At 42.0% G+C, this 23,318-nt stretch overlaps 1 long non-coding RNA gene across 1 annotated transcript; it reads left to right on the forward strand.

Moving 5' to 3' along the window:
- The first annotated feature begins 480 nt into the window (after positions 1 to 480).
- Positions 481 to 13,576, forward strand: LOC132234068 (uncharacterized). The gene is made up of 3 exons (XR_009452869.1): positions 481 to 726; positions 4,077 to 4,181; positions 13,362 to 13,576. It is a non-coding gene; the product is annotated as an uncharacterized LOC132234068 (long non-coding RNA).
- Positions 13,577 to 23,318: the final 9,742 nt, after the last annotated feature.

The following is a 23,318-nucleotide window of genomic DNA, read 5'->3' on the forward strand; positions in this document are numbered from 1 at the left end:
AAGTGAGGCTGCTTTTAGGGAGATTTGAATACCAGTCTGTGTTGATCGAACTGGGAGTACCAAGGACTTCTAGGTTCTGAGGATTGACATAATTAAAGTGGTGGGGTTTTTTTTCCCAAATGTAAATTCAGTAACAGTTGCAGAATGAATCGCGTATAGAACAGTCTAGATGGGTGTTTTGCTAAGTATATAGATTCTTGGCTTCTGTTCCCCTTTCTCCCAGTCTGGTGCAGCCAGGAGGGTAGGCACTGGTCACAGGGGCCCCTGAGGCACTGAAATGTTCTGGTCTGCATTGAGATACGCTACACGCATAAAACACCAGGTTTTGAAGACTTCGTATAAAAAATAAAGCACCACAGATGTGTCTTTTAAATATTTACTTATTGAGATTACATTTCCCATACATTGTAGTAAATAGAAATATATTGTTAAAATAATTTCACTTGCTTCTGCTCTGTTTTTAAGCTGACTACCAGAACACTTACAATTACGTATGTGGCGCATGTTGCATTTCTGTTCGACAGTGCCGAGACCTTCATGGGCACTCGGGGAAGATGTTCTCACCAGCATCCCCGAGGAGTCCGAGGTAAGTCCTTCGCTCGCCCTGTGGGGAGAAGACTGACGGATACTTTAGGAAGGCAGGCCTAGGAGGCCGAGAGCCTGGACTAGATGGATGCCGGAGTTTGGGTAAGGAGGTACATCAGAGCAAGACCCCGGAATCAAGAGGTGAGTTGATGACTGCTACGGGGAAGGATGAAGCGCAGGGCAGAGAAGTGCAAGGTGGCAGGTCTGCACTACAGCGCATCGTTGGCCAAGGCTGTGGGATCTGAGCGAGGCTGCCCAGGCTGAGCCTGTCCTGTTTCTTATGCAGTAACGCTAGATTCTAGAAGCTCTGGAGGGAGCTCCTTCCCATTAACTTTTGGGTGCTTGGTTTGATATTGGCCCCATCTTATCTACAGTGTGCACAATTAACCTTTACACAAAAATGTGTGGTGTGTTTTTTTAAAATTGTTTTCAGTTCTTTGACATACTTTTATGCGTAACTAGAGGCCCGGTGCACAAAATTCATGCACGGGTAGGGTGCTTAGGCCTGGCTGGAGATCAGGGCCAATCGGCTGATTGGCTGGGGCCTTCTTTTGCTCTGTGCAGCCCCCTGGTGGTCACGTCATAGTGAGCAGTCAAACTCCCAGTTGGTCGAACTCCCGAGGGGACAATTTGCATATTAGCCTTTTATTATATCGGATTCTATCCATTCTTTCTAACATATATTGTTTAGGGGAACACTATTTGGACAGGAAGAAGTATAAATTAAAATTTAGTTTTTAAAATTTTTTATTTTTTGTTGTTAATCCTCAATCAAGCATATTTTCCAGTGATTTTTAGAGAGAGTGGAAGAGAGAGAGATAGGGAGAAACATTGATGTGAGAGAGACACATTGATTGGTTGCCTTCTGCACATACCCCGACCAGGGCTGGGGAACTCACAACCAAGGTATGTGCCCTTGACTGGAATCGAACCCAGGACCCTTCAGTCCATGGGCCTATGGTCCATCTACTGAGCCAAACCAGCTGGGGCAAGATTTATTTTTGAGGAAAATTCAAGTGTAGTGCATAACCAAGCAGACCTGTAATAATGAAAGCGGTAACTATGGGAAAGTATGCCATAGACAGGCCTATATTCCACATTAAGATGCTAAACCCGGAAGTACTCATAAACATGCCTAAAGCTAGAACAATGTAATTTTAGACTGAAAGCAACTTAATGACTTAGTTAAACAATCTTATAGACGAGGAAACTGAAGTCCAGAGTGGCTATATACTTAGTCTGAGATTCAGTATCTGCTTAGATTTAGTAGCAGAATCCAGGGTTCCCGGCTGAGTCTCTTTTTAAATGATATCTATCTGAAGACATGCTGGGAAATGCTCTTAATTTTTCAAGGTTACTTTTAAAAATTAACTGATTTTAGACTAAGGGTTTTTTCCTTAATAACCTGTACACATAACTCATCAAGGGAACTACAATCTCTCTGTATAAAAGCCTAAAATGCTAAGTGTCCGACCTATAGTTCAACCATTAGGTCAACTGCTTGACCAGTCGCTATGATGCACACTGACCACCAGGGGGCAGATGCTTCAACTGGTAGGTTAGCTAGCTGGACTGGGCGAGATGGGCTGGACACACCCTGGAGCCCTCTGTGGTCCCTCCCCGGCCAGCCAGCCCCCATTGGCCCTGATCAGGACTGGGCAAGATGGCCCTGATCGGCCCTGATCGCCGGCCAGGCCGAGGGACCCCACCTGTGCACGAATTTGTGCTCGGGGCCTCTAATCCATAATAAATTTCATTTTAATACATAAGCAGTTCCATAGGCCAGATGATGGCACTATTTCCATATGAAATGAAACCTATAGACATTCAGTCCCTGCCTGGGTGCTTCAGTTCAAAGCAAAATGAAGGGAAATGAATCTCGTGGTTTCCAAGGTATTCGTATATGTAGGCTACGTCAGAGTGAATTGTTGAATCATAATATATTACAGAACTGCCATCCTTTCAGACATATGTGCGCACATGCACACACACCCATGCCCCCAAACACGTTTATATTTACATTTAATTTTAATGTTAATTTGTTTTACATGGAAAGCATTTTAAGTACATGAGTCATTATTCTTATATAGACTTAGGAGAGTTTTTCTTCAAATTGTCAGGTGTTATTTTATTCTTGAGGCCAACGTCTTGAAATAGAGTAGCTTATTTCAAATCTGATAAAACAGATACTTTATGATAATTTTATTAAGGCATTCATCTACTAAATTTTGGAAAACAATTCTTGTGCACATAGGCATTTAATTATGTAAGATTGGGGAATTTCCTTATTTTAAAAAAAGAATGCTGTCCTAAGTCTTGAAGTTTTTTGTTTGTTTTTTTCTCATTTGATGTGAGGGGAAGAATTATAGTCAGAAATTTTCTGTTCGATGACTTAAGGTTTATTTTGTAGATCTCATGAATGTTTATAGTTTCTCATGGACTTAAGAGTTGACTTGCATAATGTGAATCCCCTGAAGACTCATGTTCCCACCCACTTTTCTCCTAAGGATTCTGGGCTTGTTGCTCCATGTGTTTATAAAGGAAGCACAACAAATTTGAATCATGACATTTTATTAATAAGCAATGGCTTAATAAAGTCAACAAATATATCTCCTCACTGGCTTGATTCATAATTTTAAAGATCCAGTTGCAGACATAGGATATTAAATGTTATCTTTAGTAAAAAAAAGTACTAAATATTATTGAGAACGTTACTATCCATAGTTCTTGTAATGAAAAGGATGGGCTGCTTCTTATCGGAAAGCATCCCCATGTTTTATTGTGACTTTATTTTGATAATTTATTATATTTCTACTAAAATAGTATGTATAGTCACTCAGAAGTCTTTTGTAGCTCAACCACGGTTAGGTACCGAAAGGTATAATTTGCAAGATACGTGCTACTCTTTCTCATGCTTAATGCCCATAGACTAGTTAATGCAATAGGTGTGTGTGTGTGTGTGTGTGTGGTGGGGGGCGTGATATGTGGAGAATGGGCTTTGTAGTCAGTTGGATTAGACAGCACAGTGTATTTTAAAATATAATTGAAATTTAGAACAAATAAGTACAGGTTAGAAATGGAAACTACCAACACAGTCTGTGTGAAAATTTAAAAGCCATGGTTGCTGCTAAATTAATGAAAGAGATTTCATGTGTTAAGTGATTTTAGAATTATATATTAAACTTGGCCAAACAATTTATGGCTTGTTGATTCTGAATATTTTGGATGTAGAGTTGTTTTTTTTAATTACTGCTTAATATGTAAATATAGCTGACGTAGTTCTGTTAAACCTACCAGTGAATTACAAAACTAATACTTTGAGTAAGTTTGAAAATATCTTTTGAAGAATTCATAGACAAAACAAAACAAACCATAAATATGAGTCTTTCTCAAATATTTGTCAATACCACTTTATAAATATTTATAGGAAGAAAAGTTTAGTGAAAACATGAAAAGTCTCTTTAAATTCATTTGTTTTTTTTTCTATTTAGATAAAGTTGGCCTTTTCAAGTGCTGGAACAGTGCTCTGGTAACCTGCCCTGTGTTTGCGGCTCTTTAAGCGACACAGTAGTCACGCCATGTTTCCCTGGCTGCAGGTCAGTCATGCACATTCATTTGTTATTTGTGTTTTATTATTTGGGGTTTCCCCTTATACATTGAATATGACAGCATCTTTAATTCTTGAATAATGCACATAACCCACTTAACACCAGCTATCAACAAAAAGGCTTACTGTACTCTGGACTTTTTTTCTTTTTAAATATATTTTATTGATTTTTTTACAGAGAGGAAGGGAGAGGGATAGAAAGTTAGAAACATCGATGAGAGAGAAACATCTATCAGCTGCTTCCTGCACACCCGCTACTGGGAATATGCCGCAACCAAGGTACATGCCCTTGACCGGAATCGAACCTGGGACCCTTGAGTCCGCAGGCCAATGCTCTATCCACTGAGCCAAACCGGTCAGGGCTGCACTCTGGACTTTTTGGTGTAATATTGGAGATCAAGTGGATTAAAATTAAATGGCGATTCTTTATGATTGCTTAGTCTCAATGTGGTTGCAAATACAGATGCTGACTTTCACACCGAAATAGGTGGCAAGTCACTGTTTTAAGGTATCCTTTCAGGTGGTCCAGACTAATCTGTTATGTTATCATGAAAAATAAAGCTTAAAATCGAGTTTTATTTAATTCTTATATCTCTAAGAATATTCTTGCGGGCCTTAGAATGAGAAAAAGCAGACTGTAACATTTAGGTATTTTAGATGTATTCACAGATTTTTGTTATTCTTAAAAATAAGGTATAGTTAGGAGTTTGTAAAAGTAAAAGATTGTTAATAAAACTAGAGGCCCGTTGCACGAAGAGATTTGTGCAATTGGCCTTCCCTTCCCCGGCTGCCGGCACCGGTTTTCCTCCGGCACCCAGGACCGAGGCCTTCACTCCGGCCGGAGCCTACAGTCTTTGCTCCGCCGCTTCGCGTCTATATATGCAAATTAACCGCCATCTTTGTTGGGTTAGTTTGCATACTCTTCTGATTGGCTGGTGAGCGTAGTGGAGGGATGGTCAATTTACATGTTTGTCTATTATAAGGTAAGACAGGCTCCTTTTTGTTTTTGAAATTTTATATTGAGTCCTATTGATTTGAGTTTCTTTAGCCTCCATTGAATGAATAAAAAATTATAATATTTAACTTCCAAGAGAGCTAAGTATACTGCTATAACACTGAGGCAGGACCTCTTAGGGACTCGGGGGTTACAGGCTGCTGTCCCAGGTGCTGCCTGCTGGGGAAGGAGGGTGGGCCGGCAGCCATTACTTGTGCCCCTGGCCAGGGGCTGTGTGTCCTGGAGACCCGACTTCCCTGTCCCTTCTTCTTCTCCTTCTCCGTGATCTGGTTGTTTCAAGTGGCGAATCCCATCAGTAACAGGAAAGTAACGACCACCCTCCAGTATAGTTTATCTCTAAATCATAAACACTTCCCACAGTATTAGCTATAATGTATATATATGTGTATGTGTACATATACATACATAAATATTTACAGCACGCACAGATGTTAGGAATTAAGAAAGATGAAATAAAGATTTATTTTAAAACATTCTCATATCACTAAACATGAACTATTTTTGCTTTCACTAAACATATTAATGACAATATTAAGACTTACGTGGTTAATATGCTTTATTTTTTTAAAAAAATCTTGGTTTAATTATTTGTGAAGAGTGATTTAAAATCTGATACTTTAGCTTATTTTAAAATACTTGGGTTCTTTGTTGGTTGTTTTTTTTTTTGAGTTTTTGTTTTTGTTCTTTTTGACCATGAGAACTAAAAAAAGATATATCACAAAGATAAGAAGATCCAAATAGCCCTGGCTGGTGTGGCTCAGTGGATAGAGTGTAGGCCTGAGGACTGAAGGGTCCCGGGTTTGATTCCAGCAAGGGCACAAGTCTGGGTTGTGGGCTCGGTCCCCAGTGGGGGGCGTACAGGAGGCAACTGATCAATGATTCTCACCACTCATGTTTCAATCTCTCTCTCCCCCTTCCTTCTTCTCTGAAATCAATACAAATATCTTTATAAAAAGATCCAGATAGAATAAGTGCACCTGTCAGACAGCTTAGATGTCGGTAAATGCATGAGATTACACTACTTATTAAAGTAAGGGTTTAAGGCTAAATTGGTAGATGAGGTAGATCCAAGTGAGACGAGATTTTTAAAATACGGGAATTCTTTTTTTTTTTTTTTTTTTTTTTAATTAACATTTACAGAACATTTCTTTTTTTTTTTTTTTATTGCTTAAAGTATTACAAAGGGTATTACATATGTATCCATTTTATCCCCCCGCCCTAGACAGTCCCCTAGCCTCCCCTATCACCCAGTGTCTTATGTCCATTGGTTATGCTTATATGCATGCATACAAGTCCTTTAGTTGATCTCTTACCCCCCTACCTCCTGCCCCCCAACCCTCCCCGGCCTTCCCGCTGCAGCTCAACAATCTGTTTGAGGCAGCTCTGCCTCTGTATCTATTATTGTTCAAAAGTTTATAATGGTCTCTATTGTCCACGAATGAGTGAGATCATGTGGTATTTTTCCTTTATTGACTGGCTTATTTCACTTAGCATAATGCTCTCCAGTTCCATCCATGACGTTGCAAATGGTAAGAGTTCCTTCCTTTTTACAGCAGCATAGTATTCCATCGTGTAGATGTACCACAGTTTTCTAATCCATTCATCTACTGATGGGCACTTAGGCTGTTTCCAGATCTTAGCTATGGTGAATTGTGCTGCTATGAACATAGGGGTGCATATATCCTTTCTGATTGGTGTTTCTGGTTTCTTGGGATATATTCCTAGAAGTGGGATCACAGGGTCAAATGGGAGTTCCATTTTCAGTTTTTTAAGGAAACTCCATACTGTCTTCCATAGTGGCTGCACCAGTCTGCATTCCCACCAGCAGTGCACAAGTGTTCCTTTTTCTCCACATCCTCTCCAGCACTTGTCGTTTGTTGATTTGTTGATGATAGCCAGTCTGACAGGTGTGAGATGGTACCTCATTGCTGTTTTGATTTGCATCTCTCGGATGATTAGTGACTTTGAGCATGTTTTCATATGTCTCTTGGCTTTCTGAATGTCCTCTTTTGAAAGGTGTCTATTTAGGTCCTTTGCCCATTTTTTGATTGGATTGTTTATCTTTCTTTTGTTAAGTTGAATGAGTTCCCTATAAATTTTGGAGATTAGGCCCTTATCAGATATGTCATTGGCAAGTATGTTTTCCCACACAGTGGGTTTTCTCGCTGTTTTGTTGATGGTTTCTTTTGCTGTGCAGAAGCTTTTTATTTTGATGTAGTCCCATTTGTTCATTTTTTCTTTAGTTTCAAGTGCCCTAGGAGCTGTATCAGTGAAGAAATTGCTTCGGCATATGTCTGAGATTTTCTTGCCTTTGGATTCTTCTAGAATTTTTATGGTATCCTGTCGTACATTTAAGTCCTTTATCCATTTTGAGTTTATTTTTGTGTATGGTGTAAGTTGGTGGTCTAGTTTCATTTTCTTGCATATATCTGTCCAATTTTCCCAACACCATTTATTGAAGAGACTATCTTGGCTCCATTGTATGTTCTTGCCTCCTTTGTCAAATATTAATTGAGCATATTGGTTCGGGCTGATTTCTGGGCTCTCTATTCTATTCCATTGATCTGTATGCCTATTCTTGTGCCAGTACCAGGCAGTTTTGAGAACAGTGGCTTTGTAATACAACTTGATATCTGGTATTGAGATCCCACCTACTTTGTTCTTTTTCAGGATTGCTGCAGCTATTCGGGGTCTTTTTTTATTCCAGATGAATTTTTGGAAAGTTCGTTCTAGATCTCTGAAGTATGCTGTTGGTACTTTAATGGGAAGTGCGTTGAATTTATAGATTGTTTTGGGTAGTATGGACATTTTGATGATGTTGATTCTACCAATCCATGAACACGGTATGTTCTTCCATCTGTTTATGTCTTCCTCTATGTCTTTTTTCAACGTCCTGTAGTTTTCTGAGTAGAGGTCTTTTACCTCTTTAGTTAAGTTTATTCCTAGGTAGCTTAGTTTTTTCGGTGCAATGGTAAACGGGATTGTTTTTATAATCTCTCTTTCTGAAAGTTCACTATTGGTGTATAGAAATGCCTCAGATTTCTTGGGGTTAATTTTGTATCCTGCTACATTGCCAAATTCATGTATTAAGTCTAGTAGCTTTTTGATGGAATCTCTAGGGTTTTGTATGTATAATATCATGTCGTCTGCAAATAAGGACAGTTTTACTTCCTCTTTTCCAATTTCGATGCCTTTTATTTCTTCTTCTTGCCGAATTGCAATGGCTAACACTTCCAGTACTATGTTGAACAGGAGTGGTGAGAGGGGGCATCCCTGTCTTGTTCCTGTTCTTAGGGGAAATGGTGTTAGTTTTTGTCCGTTGAGTATGATGCTGGCTGTGGGCCTGTCATATATGGCTTTTATTATGTTGAGGTATGATCCTTCTACTCCCACCTTGCTGAGAGTTTTTATCAAAAATGGGTGTTGAATTTTGTCAAATGCTTTTTCTGCATCAATTGATATGACCATGTGGTTTTTTTCTTTCAATTTGTTTATGTGATGTATCACGTTTATTGATTTGCGGATATTGTACCATCCTTGCATCCCTGGGATAAATCCTACTTGGTCATGGTGTATGATCTTTCTGATGTACTGCTGGATCCGATTTGCTAAGATTTTGTTGAGGATTTTGGCATCTATGTTCATGAGGGATATTGGCCTGTAATTCTCTTTCATTGTGTTGTCTTTACCTGGTTTTGGTATTAGGGTGATGCTGGCTTCATAGAATGAGCTTGGAAGTGTTCCTTCCTCTTGAATTTTTTGTAGTAGTCTGAGGAGGATAGGTTTTAGTTCTTCCTTGAATGTTTGGTAAAACTCCCCTGTGAAGCCGTCTGGTCCTGGGCTTTTGTTTGATGGAAGCTTTTTGATGACTGCTTCAATTTCTTCCATAGTTATTGGCCTGTTGAGATTTTTAGATTCTTCCTGATTGAGTTTTGGAATGCTGTATTTTTCTAGGAATTTGTCCATTTCCTCCAGGTTGTCTAGTTTGTTGGAGTAAAGCTGTCCATAGTATTTTTTAACAATCATTTGTATTTCTGTGGGGTCTGTTGTTATTTCGCCTCTATCGTTTCTGATTTTATTTATTTGGGTCCTCTCTCTCTGCTTCTTGGTGAGTCTGGCTAGAGGTTTATCAATCTTGTTTATCCTTTCAAAGAACCAGCTCTTGGTTTCATTGATTTTCTGTATTGTTTTTTTGGTCTCTATGTCATTTATTTCTGCTCTAATCTTTATTATCTCCTTCCTTCTGCTCACTCTGGGGTTTTCTTGTTGCTCTCTTTCTAATTCTTTGAGTTGTAGAGTTAGATGATTTACTACCATTTTTTCTTGTTTTTTGAGATAGGCCTGTAGAGCTATAAACTTCCCTCTCAGGACTGCTTTCAATGTATCCCATAGGTTTTGGATTGTTGTGTTTTCATTGTCATTAGTTTCCAGGATGTTTTTAATTTCTTCTTTGATCTCATTGGTAACCCAATCAATATTTAATAGCATGCTATTCAGCTTCCAGGTGTTTGAGTATTTTGGGTTGTTTTTATTGTAGTTTATTTCTAATATTATGCCATCGTGGTCTGCGAAGACGCTTTTTATGATTTCAATCTTCTTGAATTTGGGGATACTTTCCTTGTGACCCAATATGTGGTCTATTTTTGAATATGTCCCATGAGCACCTGAGAAGAACGTATATTCTCTGGCTTTGGGGTGAAGTGTTCTGAAGATGTCTATTAAGTCCATCTGATCTAGTGAGTCATTTAGGATTGCTGTATCTTTGCTGATTGTTTGTCTATAGGACTTATCCAGTGCTGTCAATGGTGTATTAAAGTCCCCTACTATGATTGTATTGTTGTCGATCTCTCCTTTGATATTTTCCAGGAGTTTTTTTATGAATTTGGGTGCTCCTACATTGGGTGCATATATGTTTACCAGGGTTATATCTTCTTGTTGTATTGATCCCTTTAGTATTATGAAGTGGCCTTCCTTATCTCTTGTTAAGGCCTTCACTTTGAGGTCAATTTTGTCCGATATAAGTATTGCTACCCCAGCTTTCTTTTCCTTTCCATTTGCCTGAAAGATATTTTTCCATCCTTTCACTTTCAGTCTGTGTGAGTCCCTTCTAATGAGGTGGGTTTCTTGTAGACAGCAGATGTATGGGTCATGTTTTTTTATCCATTCAGCCACTCGATGTCTTTTGGTTGGAGCATTTAGTCCGTTTACGTTTAAAGTTATTATTGAAAGGTACTTGTTTGTAGCCATTTCTTTTTGTGTGTGTGTGTGTGGCTGTTTTCTTTCTGAGCTTTTTATTTCTTCTTTTTATACCAGTCCCTTTAGCATTCCTTGCATTGCTGGCTTGGTGGTGACAAACTCCCTTAGTCTTTTTTTGTCTGTGAAGCTTCTTATTTCCCCTTCAAGTTTGAATGATAGCCTTGCTGGATAGAGTATTCTTGGATTCAGTCCTTTGCTTTGCATCACTTTGTAAATTTCAGTCCATTCTTTTCTGGCCTGATGTGTTTCTGTTGAGAAGTCATTTGACAATCTAATGGGAGATCCCTTGTATGTAACTTTCCGTCTCTCTCTTGCAGCCTGTAAGATTCTCTCTTTGTCCTGAACATTTGCCATGGTGATTATGATGTGTCTTGGTGTGGGTCTTTTCGGGTTCACCTTGTTTGGGACTCTCTGGGCTTGTGTGACTTTTTTCTTCCCCACCTCAGGAAAGTTTTCTGATATTATTTCTTCAAGTAGGTTTTCTAATCCTTGTTCATCTTTCTGTTGTTCTGGTACTCCTATTATTCGTATGTTGTTTCGTTTCATGTTGTCCCAAAGCTCCCTTAGGCTCTCCTCCTGTCTTTTAATTTTTTTCTCCAATTGCAGTACATTTTGGGTGTGTTTTGCTTCCTTGTCTTCTAATTCACTTATTCGGTCCTCCGCTTCTCCTAGTCTACTGTTGATACTTTCAATGGAGTTTTTCATTGCAGCTATATCACTCTTCATTTCTTCTTGGGTCTTACTTAGGTTGTTGATTTTTTCATCTGTTTCTTCTAGCTTCTTCCATATGTTATCGATTTTTTCATCTGTTTCTTCTAGCTTCTTCCATATGTTATCGATTTTTTCATCTGTTTCTTCTTGCTTCTTGCAGAGGTTGTCGATTTTTTCCTCCATCCGGTTTATGCACTCTAGGATCCTTATTCTGAATTCTTTATCTGTCATGTTGCATGCCTCTGTATTACTTAGCTGCTTTTCTGGAGAGTCCTCCTTCTCTTTCCTTTGGGGGTTTCTTTGTCTACCCATGTTTGATCTCACTGACATATCTAGACGTTGAGTTGTTCAGTGGTTGCTCCCTTGGTGGCAGTGACTCCTTGGTCTGTGGTTGCTCTTCGGGCGGTTGTGGTAGCAGCTGCTCTTCAGTTGGCAGCAGCTCCTCTGGTGGGTGCTGTTCACAGCTGTGGTGGCTCTTCCGGCTGGTGGGGCGAGGTTTCACGTACAGCTGCTGTTCCTCAGCAGAGGATGAGGTGCTCAGGATGTTGCTGTTGCTTGGATCTGCTGCGTTGATTTAAAGGCACAAAATACAACACAACAAGGCACCACGTACCAGGCACTATACACAAATATATTCACGATATTAATAACCCCAATTAAAGGTGACTACCTGAATTAAGAGAATTAGGGGATAAGGAAGAAGGAAGAGAAAAAGATAAAAGAGAAAAAGGAAAAGAAAAGTAGGGACCAAAAAAAGGGAGTGCAAAAATGAAATTGGGAAAAAGGAAGGGGGAAAATAAAAGCGAGAAAAGAAAAGAAAAAAAAGAGCGAAAAGAGAGAATGAAGTGGAAGAGGGAAGAGACTTTTTATATGAGGAGAATACTCCTATAGAACAGCCATTAATCCCAACAAATTCCAGCAACAGCTCCCTGGATATGAATGCAAACTAGAAACAACCAATAATATAACGATGAAAATAGAATGGTGAACACTAATCCCAAAATAAAATAAAGAAAAAATAAAATGGCACTTTAAAAAATGGTAAAATGGTAGCAGTAATAATACTGGTTAAAAATAAGAAGGTAGTAATTAAAAGGGTAAAATCAGGTGATGGAAAAAGAAGAAAAGAAAGAAAAAAAGAAAAAAAAAAGAACAAAAAAAAAGAATGAAAAAAAAATTGGTTTCTTAGTTAAAAAGTGAAAAAAGAAAAAAAATTGCAGTAGTGAAGGTCCTTCGTTTCTTCTATTCTTCAGTGTGGCTCGCCTTAGACCTTCCAGGTATTCAGGAGAGTGTTGAGTTTCCCTGGGATATACTGTTCCTCTGTGTTGTAAACCACAGTCCTTATTTTAAAGCATGCCGCATTTATTTCCCAGACTGCCTTATTTTGTGTTTAGCAAAGAGTCAGTTTGTGGGTCAGCCTCTGGGTGGCAGTGTTCTGGGGTTGGCCTCTGAGGCTATAGGGCCTCTCTGTCCAGTGGAAGTTCACTGCCCAGAGCTGACTGCGTAATAGTTAGTTACTGGGATTGAAAATCCCCCTATAGGCCAGACCCTGTTAACTCCCAGGGACTGATCAGGTTATCTTAATCCTTGATCTCGTACAGGGTGGAATCTGGGTGTGGCTGTGCTCCTTGCCTGGGGGCTGGGGGGAGGAGACTCCCTCTCAGGAGCGGGTGGCTGCCCCAGTCAAATACGGGAATTCTTAATACACCAAATACCAAAGCAGCACAGTGACAATTCACTTGTGCTTATTCTAACACAGAGCGGTGTTTTAGTGTGATTAGCGGGATGGCTTCTGTATAGTGGCAACCATAGCATTTTTAATGGAAAATCAGGTTAATGCCCCGATCTGTTACTCAGCCACATTTTAGATTTAAAACTTACTTGAATTATTGCAGCATGTGAGGCAGTTATCATTTGATGGAATGAAATTAACCCTCAGTTTTATACAAAAGCTTCCTTCCTGGGCTCCCAGTGATTCCCAGAGATTTCCAGGCGGAAATGCTCTTCACCCTGGAGGTCCGGCAGCTACCTGTAGGCGTGGGTGGTCCCCTCGTTTGACAGGCACATTCATGTGACACTCGGAGGGCGGGACCGGCTTCCTTCCTGACCTTGTTCGCCCCTGGGACACGCCCCCTTGAATCTGACCTTGAGGTGCTTGGCCTGGCCAGGTGGTTTCCTCCAACGCAGGCCGTGCCCAGTGCTCCGCGAAAGCCCCAGCAAACTCCTGCAGGTCGTGAGCTCTCTCTGCAGAGTGTGTCCCTCCCAGTTCTCCAAGGCAGACTCTGGCCGCCTTCACATCCCTTCCTGGGACCCCAGCTCCTCTCCCAGCTCTGCCTGGCACCCCTGCCCTGCACCCACCCCACACTTCTGCAGGCAGCAAGCCAGCGGCAGAGGGCGCACCTCTGCATCCTTCCGTGCCCAGTGCCCAGAGCGGCGCTGAGCGCTGCTGTTGCCTATGCGTTGTTTGCATTCTCCGTGGTTGGAAGAGGGAGGGGAAACCTGGCCTCTCATGGGATCTTGCGTGGACGGGGGTGTCCCGCCGGGTGATGTCAGAGCTGTGAGCCCCTCTAGGCCCTGCTGTGTCCTCCCCTCAACGCACTGAAGAGCTTGGTCTCTGTGTTCACAGGGCAGTTGACCTGTACTTTTCTCTGTGTGATGGCCTCCCCTGGTCTGGTTTCCGCGTCACTAGTCGCCGAGAACAGGCATGGACATCAGGACGTCTCTCAGGTCACCTGTCCCATCCTGACCCTCCCTGCCCGCGGCCCTGACCATGGCGGCTCGGCCTCTCACGTGCTCACAGCTCCACGGGACCTTGTGAAAATCAGAGCCCGACTCGGAGGCCTGGGGAGCCGGGTCTGCGTGTCTCATGACTCCCAGGGAGGCGGCTCGCTCTGGACCACACTCTGAGCACTAGACGCCCGGTCCCCGCAGGTCACCTCGTCCTCGGAGCCGTGGCCCTCCTCCTCTCTGCTCTCACCGTCCAGAGTGACCCTTCACTTCTCTGCTTCCTGACATCGTCCTTATCCCCAAGGCCTGCCTGGCTCCCAGGTCACCGTCTCTATGAGATGCGCTCTCCCACCCCTGTCCCCACCCGGAGCTGCATTTGCTCCCTCCCTGTGTGTGTGTGTGTGTGTGTGTGTGTGTGGAGGGGGGAGGGGGCTTTGAGAGCAGCCCTCAGGGCAGCCTGCACATGGGCCTGCAGCAGCATCTGGGTCGCTGGCTCCCTGTTGAGCTGGGCTCCTGGCCACAGGCGCCTGTCTTCCAGGTCGCTTGGCTCCTGCATGAGGGCATGTTGGGTGGCGGGAGGAGGGGAGGGCGCTGGGGGAACATTTCCCAAGTCAGGGACATGGAGATGCCTGGGTCTGGAAAGTGGCGAGTCACTCTGTATAGCAAATATGACACCAAGTAAATACAAATGTTCCGTTTTAGCTTAAGTCATTGACTTTCCATTTTTATGCAAAATGCTCCTATTCCTTTTAAATATTCTCCAGTGTTCCCCCAAGCAATGAAACATCCCCAGTACATGTCCATTAATTCCTAGCAGAGCAACGGCTTCTCCGGGCGCAGCCTCCGGCTTCCTCCTCATTAACTCCAAGCTCAAATGTGTAAAATACACACATTGTGACTAACGATTTCTTTTAACTCTGCTGCCAGAGGATAAAACGTTTTTGCCTAAATATGCGGATGCCCTATGTAGAATTTTACACTTGTAACCTGTATACTCTTTTTAAAAAAAATATATTTTTATTGATTTCAGAGAGGAAGGGAGAGAAAGAGAGAGATAGAAACACCCATGTGTGAGGGAGAAGCATTGATTGGCTGCCTCCTGCACACCCCCTACTGGGGATGGAGCCTGCAACCAGGGCATGTGCCCTAACCAGGAATTGAACTGTGAGCTCCTGGTTCATAGGTAGATCCTCAACTACTGAGCCACGCTGGCTGGACGAAACCTATGTACTCTTATTAACAGTGCCACCCCAATAAGGTCAAAATGATCAGATCTTGGGTTAAATATATTTAAAAACAACCATCATTTTTTACAATGATCTGTGAAATACATTCACTACATGTAAATTTTTTAAAAAAATGTTTTTGCCCGAAGCTGGTAAGGAATGAGAAAAAGATTGGGAATATAACTGCCTTTTTAACATTTAAATAAAGAGAAATAGTAACCTTACTTATTTTATGTTTTATTATCTGTAACCAAATCCCCCCCCCCCCCCCCCCGCAAATTTCTTTTTAAAAATCCTATTTGCCTAACGGAGCAACTTAGGGATCACACTGGGTGAAAAGTTTTTAGGGGTTGTATGTGCACTTATCCCCATTTCTCAAGGGTTCTGTAGCCTTTACAGCATCTTCTTAGGGAGAAAAGCCAGGTGTGCCCACTGCTCTCACACCAGGTTCCCAGGCTCCGAGTCCCTGGGAACTCCTGCGTACATCGCGATATAAAATGCGAGCACGCGTGTAAGACGGCTCTGCTCCGCGTGTCCTCCGATGAACTGTGGTTTCCATGCCAAGGCTCTGGGCTTTGCTGACTTCAGATTTCAATTTACATAACATTAGCACTTTTCCCTGAGAAGGGAGAGGGTTAGGGAGACATTTCCTCCCTCTTCCCCTGCAATTAAAGAACCCATGGGGCACTCATTCACAGCTCTCCAGGTGAGAGGCCCTGTTTTCATGCCGTTTTTACTGTCACTGCTGACCGCCCACCACTAATTAGAGAGGGAATTCGGGGCTACAGAAACAAGGCTGTGTGGCTGTACCAGATGCTGTTCTTCCCCCTCTCCCCCCGGGTAAAGGGGACAAGGATGCCAGGGCTCCCCGACCCGGAAGGCCCTGCCCGTCAGGGACTGGTTTCCCATCGTTGCCGTAACATCCGCATGGGCTGAGGTTTCCCCAGAGCTCCCGGTTCTGGTTCCTTTTTCCTTAACAATGGCGTCCTCCATTGACCCCCTTCTTCGGCGTCTTACTAGGGAAGAAATCAAGCCGGTCCTAGGACTGTGCTCAGAAATCTCCTCAGCTGAATATTCCGTTTCGTCGCTGGCAAGTTTCACCTTCTACAAAGCACGGGGCCATCAACACAGTTGACCCACGGCCAAGGCCACGGCCACAGCCACGGCCACGGCCACACTGGGACCAGCACCGCATTTCCTCCCGAGACCTCGCAGAATGGCCTTTCCCATCCGTACTCCCACCCAGATCCCGCCCACGCGCACTTACGTGTTCTGCACGCACGTGGAGGATTTTTGTAAAAAAAAAAACAAACCTCAAAGCTGCTCTGAGCCATTGTGCCACGGAATCTGAAAAGCTGCCGTTTCATTGCGTGCAACCATTCAGGCCTCATGTTTTCTCAGGTCCGCCTTGCAGCCGATGTGCTCCGGCTTAGCGCTCACCTTCCCGAGGTGCCCACAGCGGTGCCTTCATCACCCTGCCCGCTGGTCTGACTCCTCTGGTTCCCTCAACACTGTGTGCTTGACACGGAGTTACAGCTTCAGAGAACGAACCTCATCTCCAGAAATCAGTGGACATAAGACACTGGGGGGTAGGGGAGGCCCAGGGAATGTCAAGGGGTGGTGGGAAAGGAGATATATGTAATACTCTTTGTACTTTAAGCAAAAAAACCAAAATAAAATAAATATAAAAATAAAACTATGACAGTAAAAAAAAAAAGAGAAACATGCAAATTAACCACCCCTCCACGATGCACAAGCCACACCCACAAGCCAATCAGGAGCAAGTATGCAAATTAACCCAACCTAGATGGCGGCAGCCATGGAGCTGGAGCGAGCAGGAGGCTTGGGTTGCCCCCACGATGGAGGAAGCCAAGCTTCCCGCCTGCCCTGGACCGCCCTCGGCTCCGCTCAAGGCTACAAAGCTTTAATTATAGAAGATAAATAAACCGCAGGGAAAAAAAAGGAGAGGCTGGGAGCTTAGGTTGCCGGTAGGTGTGGCCAGCCTTAAAACAGCCCTCAGCCCCTCACCTAGGCTGGCCATACCTGCCATGGAGTGAGGGTCCCCGCTGAGGGGCTTGGCCAACCTGAAAATAGCCATCAGCCCCTCATCCAGGCTGGCCAGGCACCCCAGTGGGAACCCCCACCCTGAAGGGGGTGTGACCAGCTGCAAACAGCCATCAACCCCTCACCCAGGCTGGCCAGGCACCCCAGCGGGACCCCCACCCAGATCCGGATCACCCTTCAGGGCAAACCAGCCAGCCCCCACCTGTGCACCAGGCCTCTCTCCTATATAATAAAAGGGTAATATGCAAACTGACCCTAACAGCAGAATGACTGGGAATGACTGGTCACTATGACACACACTGACCACCAGGGGCATATGCTCAATGCAGGAGCTGCCCCCTGGTGGTCAGTGGGCTCCCACAGGGAGAGTTCTGCTCAGCCACAAGCCAGGCTGATGGCTGCCAGCACAGCGGTGGTGGTGGGAGCCTCTCCTGCCTCCACAGTAGCGCTAAGGATGTCCGACTGCAGGTTAGGCCTGCTTTCCGCTGGCAAGTGGACATCCCCCAAGGGCTCCCTGACTCCCAGAGGGATGTCTGACCACCAGCTTAAGCCCAATTCCCTGGGGAGTGGGCCTAAGCCAGCAGGTGGTCATACCCTGAGGGGTCCCAGACTGTGAGAGGGCACAGGCCGGTCTGAGGGACCCCCCTGAGTGCACAAATTTTTGTGTACCGGGCCTCTAATATTGTGTATATTTAGTTAAGTATTTTCATGCATGTAGCAAGTACAAGTAAATCCACTAGACCCATGGTTGGCAAACTGTGGCTCATGAGCCACATGTGGCTCTTTGGCTCCTTGAGTGTGGCTCTTCCACAAAATACCACGTGCGGGTGCGCACGTACAGTGCGATTGAAACTTCGTGGCCCATGCGCAGAAGTCGGTTTTAGGCCTAGGCGAGTCTATTTTGAAGAAGTACTGTTGATATTTGGCTCTGTTGACTAATGAGTTTGCCGACCACTGCACTAGACATTCTAATCCACATCTAAACATATGTTCTTGTCTATCTTTCCCATTACCATGTTTTCTCTTGATATATTCTTATCTTTCTAAAGTCAGTGTTCATCATTCAGGCTTTCCTCTTTATATTGTTTTATACATTTGAAGATTTCCCAAGAACTATATAGTTATTAACTGTTGTATAAAATGCAACTGATTTTTTTCAATTTCAGTTATGTCACTTTATTAAAAGCATCGTGTTTTATATAGTGTTGGAGCTGTGGTGGGGGGGGGGTTCATTAAATATTATTCTGCTGAGCTTCATCCATGTTGGGCTTGTTACCATAGTTAGTTTTTTTTGCCACTTTCTGATAATCCATTATGTGATTACCCCATAGTTTTTTTGTGTTCTCATTATGAACACTTGGAGTGCTTCCCATTTGTTTCCCTGTTCTGAACAAAATTGCTATGAACGTTGTTGCACATGGCTTCTAATGTACACAGACAAGAGTTTCCTGTATAATTTTAATTATATATTTTAGGAGTGGAAATATTTCCCTATAAAATATGCAGTGTTCAGCCTTAGGAGGTAATGCTAAACTATCTTGAATATATTTGCATCTGAATAAGAGAATCTGTTTGGCCATATATACTCTAACATTTCATATTGTCACATAGTTTTTATTAATTGAATAATGTAAAAGGGCATCTCAGTATGAAACTGATTTAAATTTCTCTGATTTCTAATAATTTTGTTTCTTATATTTCTTCTTCAGCAAAATTCCTATTCATATACTTCGCCTTTTTTTGTTTAAGTAGTTTTCTTTTTCTTACCAATTTGTACCTATTTTTAAAACATGCTTGACACTATTCCTTTTGGTTGTGAAAATTGTAAATATATTCCCCCACTTATAATTTGTCCTTTTACTCTTCTTTTTCCCCCATGGGGAAAAAAAGGTAGTAAACTAATGAAGAATGCAAATACCATCTTTATCAATCATTTCCATTTTATTTCAAGGATTAATGTTAACCTAGTGAGACTTTGAAAAGCATCTTGATTATATGTGCTTTACCCATCTTGCATCACCATTTCTGTTCACTCCAATTTTACTTTTACTTTCTAGTAGAAACATTAAGACAGCGTCATAGGTATGATGAAATGTCCCTAGTGGCATCCAATGGGGCAAGTTCCAGCCTCTCCAATAATGGTTTATTCCGATTAGAAGGTTTCTAACCAACCTTATACATCAATCCATATGTCCTTAATATTCAGGTAAGTCTATTGCTACTATGTGGAAACTGAATAGAGGGCATAACAAACTAAAATGAAATGAATCACAAAACTGTCCAGAATATTATCAGAGCACTAACAGCCCATATAGTCAAACCTCTTTACCTGTTTGTCTTCCTCATCAAAATAAACTCCTTGAAAGCAGAGGTTGCATCATTTCAAGAGCATCAGCAATTCCTAGTGAGTGCCTGGCACTCTGCAGAGATCTTTTCAATAAATAAATTAATTAATGCTATTATCTTATCATATGTGATGCTATATATATCTTTAAATGTAAGAAATTGGTTTGAAAGTTATAAAAACAGTAATTTTGAAGGAGTAACAAAATACGATGCTTCCTCAAAGTGAAATTGAAACCAATGTTTCTAGTGAGAGAGTATGTATTTATATGCAATGTAAATACAGTGTTCGCACAAATATTTGAGGATGTAATATGCTACTACTTGTGAAGAGTAGCTTTGAGAATCATTTCTTCCTTCAGATTCTTTAGTAGAGCTCTCCTTAATTAACCTGGTTATTGTTCCCATTCCATTTCAGAAGTGCATTCTCTGTCTCTCAAACACAGGAGTTATCACAATGCCCTGAATAGTTCCTAGCTTGGCCACTCTGCTTTGGCAACACTGTCTCCTACAAGAAGTGAGGATTTAGGTAGAGATAATTCAGCCCAACAGCACAAGAGTGGATGGTCACATAATGTACACACTGAAGAGGAGGAGGGAGGAATGGGATGGATTGGTTAAAAGGCACCAAGGAGCCTCAGATAAAATGATTGGATGGAAGAGCCAAAAAATGATGAAAGTAAATACCACCTCCAACTTCACAAGAACAATATAATAGTTAATGACAATGGAAGCTACAAAACCCAGGCAATATCAGGTCTTTGGATCATTTGTTTCTCTGCAAGGGGATCATTTGTTCCTCTAGCTTTAAAATGTTTTGTATAGTACTAGAGGCCTGATGAATGAAATTCATGCAGAGTAGGCCTTCCTTCCCGCGGCTTCCTTCCCCCGGCTTCCCTCTGGCACCTGGAACCTGGGCTTCACTTCAGCCATGAGCAGGCACCTGGAATCCGGGCTTCCCTGGCAGCCCTGGCTTCGTCCGGAAGGTTGTCTGGAAGGACTTCCAGTCTAATTAGCATATTATGCTTTTATTATTATATTTTATATAGTATTACTATTTTACCCTATTAATTCTTATGTCCTCCTTAATGAAATCTACTAATGGATTTAATAATGGATCTTAGCCATATCATTAGTAGTAAAAGATGATCCAAAAGTTTTTCTTAGATTATATATAGGGATGACTACAGCAATTAAGTTATTGTGGAAATCTCAAGAATCATGTGGAAAGACAAAATATTGTAACCATACACCAGATGACCAGGGTTTACACTCATTGATCCTGCTCACTCCTTCTTTATTTATTAAGCACATCACTAAATTCTCTAGGATTATAAACTCTACATTTATAATTTAGGTCAAGAAACTTTGAAAGAAAAGACAAATGGGAAGCAAAAAGCACAAAATAAAAATAATAATTCAGGTGATAGAGTGTTATTCACACATGAAGGTAAAAATCCCTTCTCAAAGAAACCTAGTGCCAAGAAAAAACTGAAGAGACACTTGAAAGAGTCCAGTGTTAAGTTATAGATAAATAACATGGAGAAAAGTAGAAGAGCCTGGAAGTAACAAAATTCTTTGAAAACGTAATTTTTTTAATGACATCTATTGTTTTGTAGTTTCTTTTATTTTTATTGAGATTACTGGAGTTATATTGGTTTTAAAATATAAGGATACAATTCTATAACACATCATCTCTATTGAGTTCACCACTGCAAGTGCAGTCTCTTTCCACCACTATTTATAATAGTGTGTTGGTGATAGCACTGGAAAATACTGCCCATGATTACATGGGGTAAGACCCAGAGGCAGGGCCTACTGGGCATAAGGAAGACTGAGAAGGCTAAGTCAGCCAAGTTCTAATGTAACTGCTAAGTAAATACATATTGCTCTTAAGGGATGAGGCATATTCTGTGGTGGGTGGGATGTAGAATGGATTCTATAGAGTTCAAACCCTGTTTGGAGCCCAACCGTTTCCAGAAGATCTAGATGGGGACCTAGAACAGAGCCTGGAAAATGAGACCTTCTAGCTTGACAAGAACAGGATTCATGACAAGGGCCAGAGGCTCCCGCTTTCCCCAAGCCTCTGGGGACATGATAAGGACAAGCATAGCCAAAGAGAAAATGGCTTGTTGCAAAAATGCATGAGACTATTCCCCATAGTGGGGGATACTCGATAAATGATAGAGTTGTATGGAATTTTCAAATCCACACATATTAGTATACACCAATACATACCTCACATATAACTCATGTTTATACATTAGGTAAATAGAACTGCCAATAGCATATACTACATAAAAATACCACTTTCTGTGAGACAGGCATGGTTCTAAGCCTACTTTTCTCAGGTATTGCTTAGCCTCACCACTGGGGAGAATTAGTAATGTGGTCATCCTAGACATATAAAATCATTTCTTTTGTTTCAAGTCACCTATCCTCTCGTTTTGATATGAAGTAAACAATAAAAAATTCAATTCAAGTTCATGGTAGTGTTTCCACTGGATATAAGGATCACTCTGGCCAGTGGGTGTGGCAGCCTTGTAGTTCTGTGAATACTGGTTGGGTGGCTGGGGTGCACTGATGTCATGCACAGGTCATAGAACACCACTGGAACCATGGTGACAACGTGCATCATAACTGCCCTGTTGGTGTCCTAAGCACTGGTCAGAACAGTGATTTGGTGAGAGGAGAGGTCTCTCAAGTGTCTTATTATTGATAGTAATTTGTTTATATTGATTGTATTTGTTAATTTTATTCTTTGTCATCATCAACTGACACTCTCCCCCAAACTCTGCTCTCAGAGTTTGGGGGAGAACCCCAAACTCTTGGGGGAGAAAGGTATCTGATTTGAGTGACTCTTTAAAGAGTTCAACCATGAAGCATAAAGAGAAACAGAAACATCTGGAAGGCAGGCATTTCATCAAAACTGCAAGGATGTCAAGAGGTATGTGTTATGCACGTTCTCGGGGCATAGGGTAACCAGGTGCTGTTTTCTAAAGAAAGAGAGAGAGAATTCCTAGTTTTGATGGTGGAGGGAGAGAGGAGAGAGTGAGGAAAGAAGAGGATGATGGGAGAGGAGAGAGGAAAGGGAGCGAGTTGTGGGTGGGAGAGAGAAGAGAGAAGAGAGAGAATGAAGAGAAGAGGAGAAAGAAGATAAACCAGGGGAAGAGGGAGAGGGTAGTGGGAGGGAGGGAGAGAGAGACCTTGAGAGACTGAGATGGATGTGTGCCTGCTGATCTTTTTAGGGCCCAGGGAGTCTGAGAGTAAACTTAGATGTCCAGGGCCTCGTCACCGTGGTTTAGGACATGTGCTACCTGCAGCATGTCACTCTGGGTTGCTCTGTTAGCGACATAGTGGTTGATTAGTATAATATTTCTTAGGAAATGTATTTCCCTGTATTTGATTTCTGCCTAAGGGCATTGGTAAAGTAAATGTTGTTACTAGTTTTTTAATAGTATATTCTCCTATTAATCAAGAAGAAAGTCTGGCTTCTAGAGGTGAGCAATAAATTGGGGGTGGGGAGAGAAGGACTTTGAACACTGAAACTTATTGTGCAAGAATGAGTGTTTAATGTCAGATAGAATTTATTTACTCAGGGGTAAAAATAAATTGTTATGTTTTAGATTATGAAGATGTAAATGAGGGCCTACTATGTGAAATGTAAGAAAAAATGGGTTACACACACACACACACACACACACACACAAAACAAAACAAAAAACCCATTAACAATGATGGTTAAATTAAGGAGAAAGTTTGGCTCTTTCTGAAAACTGGAAAA

The sequence above is a fragment of the Myotis daubentonii genome, chromosome 5, assembly GCF_963259705.1.
Source record: "Myotis daubentonii chromosome 5, mMyoDau2.1, whole genome shotgun sequence".
NCBI lineage: Eukaryota > Metazoa > Chordata > Mammalia > Chiroptera > Vespertilionidae > Myotis > Myotis daubentonii.